Source organism: Carlito syrichta, unplaced genomic scaffold (genome assembly GCF_000164805.1).
Source record: "Carlito syrichta isolate Samal-C Ts95f unplaced genomic scaffold, Tarsius_syrichta-2.0.1 Scaffold308800, whole genome shotgun sequence".
NCBI classification, from domain to species: domain Eukaryota; kingdom Metazoa; phylum Chordata; class Mammalia; order Primates; family Tarsiidae; genus Carlito; species Carlito syrichta.
The window spans coordinates 677,001-686,090 of record NW_007252896.1 but is presented as its reverse complement, the minus strand read 5'-3'; the positions used below and the strand labels follow the sequence as shown (position 1 = coordinate 686,090).

The following is a 9,090-nucleotide window of genomic DNA, read 5'->3' as shown; positions in this document are numbered from 1 at the left end:
GGCAGGCGTCTGGCCCGCGGCCCGTCCGCGTTGCGCAACCTGTCTGGTGTCTTCAAAAAAAGAGAACCAGGAGAACTCCACACGCCCAGACAACCATTTTAATAAAGGCGAAAAAGCAAAGCCGAGCGAGGACGCGTGGATCCGCCGTGCGCCGGCCCGGCCTCCCCTGCGGTCCCCGGGGGGACGAGGCGGGTCCGAGGGATTCGCGTGCTCCCTTATGGGGAGGGGCGGAAAGCGGGTTATCGCGTTTGTTGGTGGGACCTTTACTTTGTTCAGCGGTGTCGATGCTTGGTTACCAGCCGCTTAGTTACTTACCAAAAAAAAAATTGTGTTTGGTAATTGGCAGAGTCGCCGCAAAGACATGAAACAGTAAAGGTAGACATCTAAGAAGTAGAAATGATAGTCCTCTTTTGTTTTCTTTCCGGAGTGCTCAAAACACCACCCTGTCAGCATGCCATTTTTCTCGGCAGGGAACAGAGGGTAGTGAGGTCGACAACTAGTATTCACAAGGGAAGAGACCAGCAGCCCTTTGAGATGCTAACAATCAGCGGAGAAACGATCTATTTTTGCATAACAAGGATACTCATGGTTTTTGTCTAGTACGATTAAGCTGAGAAGCCAGGATTGTGTTATAGACCTTTACTAAGATGGCATAATTCTATGCTATTATTTTGAAAGCAGAAGGTATACACAAAGAAAAGATTAATTTTAAAACGGCCCCGGAAAAATGAATGATGTATTTTTATGTACTGATATGTTGTTATTTATTTATTGAATATTCATTGATTCTTATTGTGAGTTCTTGATCATTAAGAGACGAAGAAGTTAATTATGGATATTTTTTTCTTTTAAAGACCTTACTAGGTCAGCATGGGGAAAGAAAGGTGTATGGTGCAAATGCAATATTTTTATTTAAAAACATGGAGAGCTTTTTTGATTTTTCAGGTTTTGAACAGTATTTTTCTATTTAAAATAAACTAGTTCAGAGGAAGAAACCGTTCTGTATATAACCATAGAATTAATGACTATTAAAAGCCGGATGCTGTTCATTTAGTCGGCATATATTTAATGCCTGTCATGTGGATGGCATTCTGCTTAGAACTTGGGAAGGTAAAAAGACATTTGTCTTTGCTCTCAGGAAAGGTGAGATCAGTAAGGGAGACAAGACACAGGTGCGAGGGACTAGTTAACTGGGCTGAGTAGTCTGTGCCAGACAGAGTACTAGGTGTGTCAGATACCATTGCAGTCTGTGGACAGCAGCTTGACATCACTGGGTGCTTACCAGAAGAGTCTTAGACCTTAACTGCCCGGAACCTACTGGATCAGAGACTTCATTCTCACATATCTGTGGGTTATCCATAGGTATATTAAAGTTTGAGCCGGGCTCGGTGGCTCAGCCTGTAATCCCGCGCTTTGGGAGGCTGAGGTGAGTAGATTGCCTGAGCCCCGCGGGTTCGAGACCCGCCTGGGCCACTTGGCGAGACTTCATCTCTACAATACATCAAAAATCAGCCAGGCGTGGTAGCGCGCGCCTGTAGTTCCGGCTACTTGGAAGGCTGAGGCGGAAGGATCGCCGGAGCCCAGCAGGTCGAGGCTGCGGTGGCCCGGAACCGCCAACTGCACTCCAGTCTAGGCGACAGAGTGAGACTCCAACTCGGAAAAAAAAAATAAAAAATTAAAAAATAAAGTTTGAGAAGCACCGTTAATATAGCATGTCTCATTTATTCTTAGCAGTTTTATGAATTAATGGTAATTGCAGTTTGAAGGGCATGATGAAATAAAGGTATTTTATTAGAGGGTAAACTAGAGACTCATTTGAATGATAAGCTCTTTATATGGATACATTCCATTCCTGTATTTGATTCTCAGCTCTGAAGATTCAGAAATTACATCTAAACAATTTGAATTTATCAGGTTTTGGGGATTCGCTCAAGCTAACTACAGTCGTGAAAGACTGATGTGCAAACTTGTATAATTTCTTTTTAAAATATGAATATGTTGATACATTGACCAGAAAGTTGACTTTGGCAATAAAATAAACTGTCTTATGGGTATTAAATTTGGGGAGAGTTTGAATTTGTATTTCAGAAGTTGCTTGATGAACATAGAATCGCCCAAAAGAAAGAATAGTTTTTGAAGGATATATCCATTACCTGGTAAGTTCTAAAAGGACAGGGACCATTTCTGATCTGTTACACTGTCTTGCAGAGTGCTTAGCACATGGTAGGTACTTAATATAATGCTTGTTGGATGCAAAACATTTGAATGAATCGGAAGATAACTTACGTTTAACCGAACATCTGGTCTATACCTAAAATTACATAAGCCTAGTGTTAGGTCTTCTTCTGCCTTGCAGGTAAGCTATATGTTTCTATTTCATCTGACTCAGCAAAACATTTTTTCACAACACCAGGGTATTCACTGGTATGTCTTTATAAAACGACAGTGACAAAAACATCTCTTTATAGAAATACACATATAGTTTGAATAGTTCATCTTTAATATTGAGCTTTTTTAAAGTTATAAAGAAGTAATAAGTTTCTGGGTAGCCATCATATTTAGTTCCTCTTCAACATTTAGGGATTAACTTTGATACAAGTATTGAGACTATTGGTTATTATGCTCTATTTATGAAACATCTATAAGATTATGTACATTGAAGTTGTTATACTTATTTGTACCATTTTTGTGCTTTCACATAATTTATGTTTTCTAGATTAAAAATATAATTATTCAATAAACAAGAACATAGTTTAAATTTCAGAACCAAGTTATTTTTAAAGGTCACTTTTTTATTTGTACTGAAAGAAGAGTTGGATAGGAAAAATTCTTTTTGAAGTTTTGTGGTTTCTTCAAAGTTTCCTCAACCAGAACATTTTTTCTTTCTTTCCCTTCTGTTTTGTTTTGTTTGTTTAAATGGAAGATCAATGCAATTTTTGATTCTTTGAATCCTTAAATCTTATTGTTTCTGTCTCCTAGAGAAGTTTATATAGGTCTAGAAGGTTCTTCTGTTTGTAATTAGATACAGGTCTAGGAAACAAACTATTTAGGTATAAAATTCTAAATTTTGTCAAGCCAGTGAGCTTTGGACGTATGGCAGTTTTCTAATAAGCTGCAAATATTCAAAGCTTACTCTGGGATTTACTATTTTTGTTTGTATTAAAATATGTCTTCTTTGTTACTTTGCATGCTTTGATAACATCGCTTGGTAAAAAGTATCTTCGATTTAGTTATCAACTCCTGGAGGAAGAGGTTTTACAGGTTTTGTTATTGTTTTTTGATTTTTGATTTCCTACATTGTGCTTGTTCTCTGAAAATCCAACATTTGGAAATTTAGAGTAAAAAACAGAAATTTCAATTGCTTATTACTTTTCAAAAGGTTCCCTTAAATAGTAACTGTTGACAGTACATAGTATGTGGGATAGTACAAAAGGTGAACTCCCAGGTAAGACCTGAATTTAAATTTTACCTTCCAGATGCCAAGATTCTAAATGTAAGGAGTCTCAGGTTCCTCAAGTGTAAATGGGGCTAGCTATTAATGTTTCATAATGTTCTTGTAATGAGGACAGTGTCTTCTTATTTATGTTTATATCCTAGCACCTAGTATAATGACTGGCATTAAAGGAAAGCTGAATAAATAGGAAGGAAAGTGCTTGGTACATTCTTGGGACTTAGTATATGCTTGGCAGGAAATCTAAGGCTTACGTAAACCTAAATCTAAGTTTTACCAATTGTTTACCATACATGCTGCATTCATGCATATTTCTGGGGCCATTTAATACATTTTCTTTCTATTTTGTTTTATTTTTTATGAGTTAAGAAAGGTAGATTTATTATGGGGAAGATACATTGTGAAGAGCACAATGGGCAGAGCAGCAGAGAGAGAGAGTGTTTGCTATCCGCTAAGTTTTCTTTCTGTTTTAGACCATTGTAAACATCCAGGTAGAGACTATCCGAAGAAGAAAACTGATTCATTGAAACTTAATTTACTACCTCTAATTTAGAATTAATAAACATTGGAGAAAAACAACTGAAATTTATCTTTGTACTGATTTATAAAACTTTCAATAATTTTTCAAGAATATTTATAATTTTGAAAATCAAATGGATGGTGAGATACTACCTCACATTCATTAGGATGACTACTATCCAAAAAGCAAAGTAAGTATTGGTGAGGATATGGAGAAATTGGAACCCTTGTGCACTGTTGGTGGGAATGTAAAATGGTACAGTTCCTATGGAAAATAATATGGCAGTAAAATTAAAAATAGCATTACTTCTGGGTATATATCCAAAAGAATTGAAAGCAGATTCTCAAAGAGATATTAACACACCCCTGTGTTCATTGCAGCATCGTTCACAGTAGCCAAAAGGTAGAAGCAGCCTAAGGGTCTGTCAGTGAATGCATAGATACACAAAATGTGTTACATTCATATAGTGGACAATTATTCAGTCTTAAAAGGTAGGAAATTTTGGCTGGGTGTGGTGACTTACACCTGTAGCCTGTAATTTCAGCATTTGGGAGGCAGAGACGGGAGGATCACTTGAGGCCAGAAGTTCAAGACCAGCCTAGGTAACATAGTGAGATCCCATCTCTGTATATGTAAAACAATAATTAAATAAAATTTTAAAAAGGAAGGACATTTTTTTGTTTAGAAAAGTTACTGGATCAAGTGTGTTGAATGAATTAGAGTGGGACACAATTAGAGTCCCTACTGTAGTCCAGAAAGATAAGAACCTGAACCAAAGTAATGGAAGTCAAGAATGAAAAAAGAAGCCAAAGATAATTGACAGATTTTATAATAGGTTGGATGTGAATGTTGAGTCAGATCAGAGACAAGAATGGTTCTCAGGTTTCTTGCTTGAGTAACTGAAAAATAATAGAAAGGAATGATAGAGTTATGTAAAGAATTGTTCTAGTCTTGTACATGTTGAGTTTAGGTACCTGTGGGACATCCTGATTGAGATATAAAATAGGTAGCAATATGTGCTTGGTTCCTAAATATCTGTTAAATGAAAAATGAGAAAGAAAAATCTGTGCTGGACTGTTTGAATGTATCCTTCTATCAGTGGCAGTAGTCATGGGAGTGCTTGAGAATGTCCAAAGAAAATGGGTAGAGTGAAAAAAATGTTGACTGAAAGGAGAAGGGATTAGGATCAGAACTTTGGGTAAAAATCAGTAACTGAGCAGAGAAAAAGAGCCTGTGAATAAAGTTAAAAGCACAATTACAAAATCATGGGAAAATGAGAAACTAGTATGAAAGCCAAAGGTAGGAGAGAATTTCATGAAGAATGTACTTAAAAATATTGGGAAGAAAACCCTAACAGTTAACATTTATAGAGCATGTACTCTGAAGTAGGCACTGGCCTAATTTTTCTACATGTATTATGTCACTTAATCCTTACAGTAAACCGATGTAGCTGCTCTATTATCTGCTTTCTACAAATGAGAAAATGGAGGCTTAGATAGGTAGAGCAGACTTCCAGTTTCAGCTTCAACAGGTAAGAGCTTGGAAGACAGCACCCCTATTGCTACCAGAGCCATAAAGTGTAAGAGACACTTGTGAATTCTGGTAAATTCCTGGAGTTTGAGTGTGAACTATTGTAAGAGTGAGAAACCCCAGGGGTCTGTGATCTTAGGAGGTCCCTCACACTTTGTTGGATTTTACTTCTAGGAACCCCACCAGGTTATTATGGTGAAAAGCCCAGCAGGATCCCCTTATAGCTTAACCCGTGAGGAGGAAGGCAACTGTTTAGAAATATGCTGGAACATTTTCCACTACAAAAGTCACTTCAGTGCCCTCTAGTTTCCCTGTCTTATCTAAGAGGGCCGGAAGAAGTGAAAAAACTTGTGAAGGTCACAGCCCAGGGAGGCCGAGGCAAGTGGACTGCCTGAGTCCGCAGGTTCAAGACCAGCCTGGGCAACTTGGTGAGACTTCGTCTTGCCACGATAAATAAAAAATTAGCTGGGTGCAGTAGCGCTCGCCTGTAGTTCCAGCTACTTGGAAGGCTGAGGCGGAAGGATCGCCGAGCCCAGCAGGTCAAGGCTGCGGTGACCAGGAGTGTGCTACTGCACTCCAGTCTGGGCAACAGAGTGAGACTCCAATTAAAAAAAAAAAAAAAGATGGGTTTACTCATAAGATTATAGAATGCTTCTGCTTACCCATACCTTACCACCACTTCAATGGGGATACAATACAGTACAATAACAGTGGATTACAGCTGAAAGACTTAGATGGAGCCTATTTAAGACAAGTTCTTAGGGAAGCCCAAAGATAATAGATAAAAACAAGGACACTAGAGGAATCTGGCATCTACAGCCACAGCGAACATTAGACACAGCCCTACTCCCAGCCAGACTGACATAAAGCTTCACACTAATGATGTTTACCTCAGTTCCTATTTTTACATGATGTGTCATTTCTGGCTTCCAAAAAAAAAAAAAATTACAAAACATGGTAGTAGGCAAGAAAAACACAGTCTGAAGAGACAGCAAGCATCAGAAGCAGACTCAGATGTAGTGTACATATTTTGTATTTATCAGGAAATTTAAAGAACTATGATTAATATCTTAAAGGCTTTAATGGAAAAACTAGACAGCATGCAAGAACAGATGGGCACTACTAATATAAGCAGACATATGGAAACTATAAGAATTGAACTCTAAGAAACTCAAAATCAAAAACGCTGTAATGGGAAGAATGTCTTTGATGGGCCTATCAATAGGCTAAACATGGCTGAGAAAACAGTCGTTGAACTTGAAAATATGTCAGTAGAAGCTTTCCAAACTGAAATGCAAAGAGGAAAAAGAATGAAAAAGAACAGCGTCCAAGAACCATGGGACAATTTCAAAAGGTGTGAAATAACATGTAATTGGAATACCAAAAGGAAAAGAAAGAATGGAGTAGAAGAAATATTTGAAAACATGATGACCCGAAATTTTTCAAATGATAAGTAAGCAATTTGACCAAGGTCACATAGCTACAACATGTTTGTGAAGCTTGGATTCACATTCAAGTATGCTGACTTCAAAGCTAGTGCTCTAATTCTCCATGCCTCATATAGAGAAGTGGAAATTTACATAAAGAATAAAATAAAATCCACTCATGATCTCATTATGAGCAGTAGCTTTCAAAGTTTAGTGTGCATCAGAGTTACCTGGAAGCTGAACACAGTGGTTTGTGCCTGTAGTTCTAGCTACTCAGGAGACTGAGGTGGAAGGATCACTTGAGCCCAGGAATTCCAGGCTGCAATGAACTATGATTGTGCCACAGCACTCCAGTCTGGATGACAGACCAAGACCCTGTCTCTTAAAAAAAAAAAATCTGGAGACGCTGTTAAAACATAAATTATTGGGGACCACCCCCAGTAAACCTGGAGTGGGGCATTTGAGAATTTGCATTTCTAACGAGGAAAGTGCTGTTATAAAGCATCTAGATCTAGAATTTAAAGTGAATTTTGCCATTTTAGTGCATTTCCTTTCAGATTTTTTCTAGACAGACTTGTATTTTATTTTACAGACTTGAGATTATATTGAATATAGTTTTATGTCCAGCTTTTTCCACTAATTGTGATAAACATTTTTCATGCCGTAAGTATTTCTTTAAAATATCATATATAATAGCTGCATTCGTTGTACGTATGGACTATAATTTATTTAAACTTTCCTTGGCTGTTAGATACTGAGTTTTTTCCAAATTTTCTGCTATAAATAATGCTGCAATGAGTGTTCTTACACGAGAATTTTTCACCCAGCTTTGATCCCCATCCTCTACCTTCTTTGGAAAAATAATTTCATTTCATTTCATCTCTGATGGCCCTCACTAGTTAAAGAAAATAATCTAATTTCCAAGTTCTATAATACCTTGTGATCCTTTGTGCTAATTATATTATTCCTTTCCAATTTTTTAAATAAAGTCAAAGACACAGATAATTGTCAATTAGAGCTTATGATCAGTATAAAATACATATTTGCTTGTTGTCTGTCTATCCTGTTTTACTGGAAACACCATGAGATGAGGGATTTCGTTTTATTTATTGCTAAATCCCTGGACTTTAGGAAATCTGTATTTGTTGGAAGAATGAGTGAACCAAGAGTAACACTTTGAGTGAAGAAATTTAACGTTACCCTGCATGGCCTTATTATAGGTAAATGTATTTGCCTGTTAATCTTCTGAAAATACTGAAAATAGTCCAGAGTTACCATTATATTTGAAGAGGCACTCAGATTGGGAATCACGTATTTCACCTTACCTCATCATTTTAGAAACTGGAATGGCACTCACTTCGACATGGTGATTGGGCACACGTGTATTTCTACCCTTCCCGAAACCCCACTAAAATGACAATAAAGGAATAAAAAAGGCATAGACCTGCAGGGACAAAGAGAATAGGAGAGGAGATAATGTTGGTTTATAAAAAGACATAAAGTGAGGATGTAATACATTATTAAATGAATGGATGATAGGCAAGTAAGATAGCATAATCAAAGAAAATAAATGTAAGCCTGTAGAGGAAGGAGCTAAAAAGAAATAAACAAATTTGAGCTTCTTGAAAGACTTAGGATTAGGGACAGCAGCCACCTCTGAAGGCATGCATGTAAGGTGAGGCTAAGCGTAGGAGGTTTGGTTGTTAAGGCAAGTGTTTAGATCTCCCACCACCTTGAGTAACCAGATGACCGCTCTTACATCTATGCAGAAGACTGAATATTTTAAATCAGAGGGACTCTGGACTTAGGGACACAACTGACGGTGGAGATGATGTGCCATCTTAGATGTAGTAGCTGAAATGATAAAATTTGTATGAAACTAAATATTATCACATAGATTTTTTTTTTTTTTGAGCCACCACAGCCTCCACCTGCTGGGCTCAGACGATCCTTCCACCCCTGCCTTCCAAGTACCTGGAACTACAGGCATGTGCTACCATGCCCGGATTATTTTTTGATTATTGTGGAGGCGAGGTCTCGCCAAGTTGCCCAGGCTGATCTCGAATCCCCAGGATCAGGCAATCCTCTGACTTCAGCCTCCCAAAGCACGGGATTACAGGCTGAACCACCGTGCCCAGCCAGATGAAATATTCTAAGTAGGA

General features: G+C 37.8%; 1 protein-coding gene across 1 annotated transcript in view; it reads left to right on the top strand.

The window, feature by feature from the left end:
- EFCAB2 (EF-hand calcium binding domain 2) overlaps positions 1 to 9,090 on the top strand; it is a 125,624-nt gene that overhangs the window by 773 nt on the left and 115,761 nt on the right. The window lies entirely within an intron of this gene.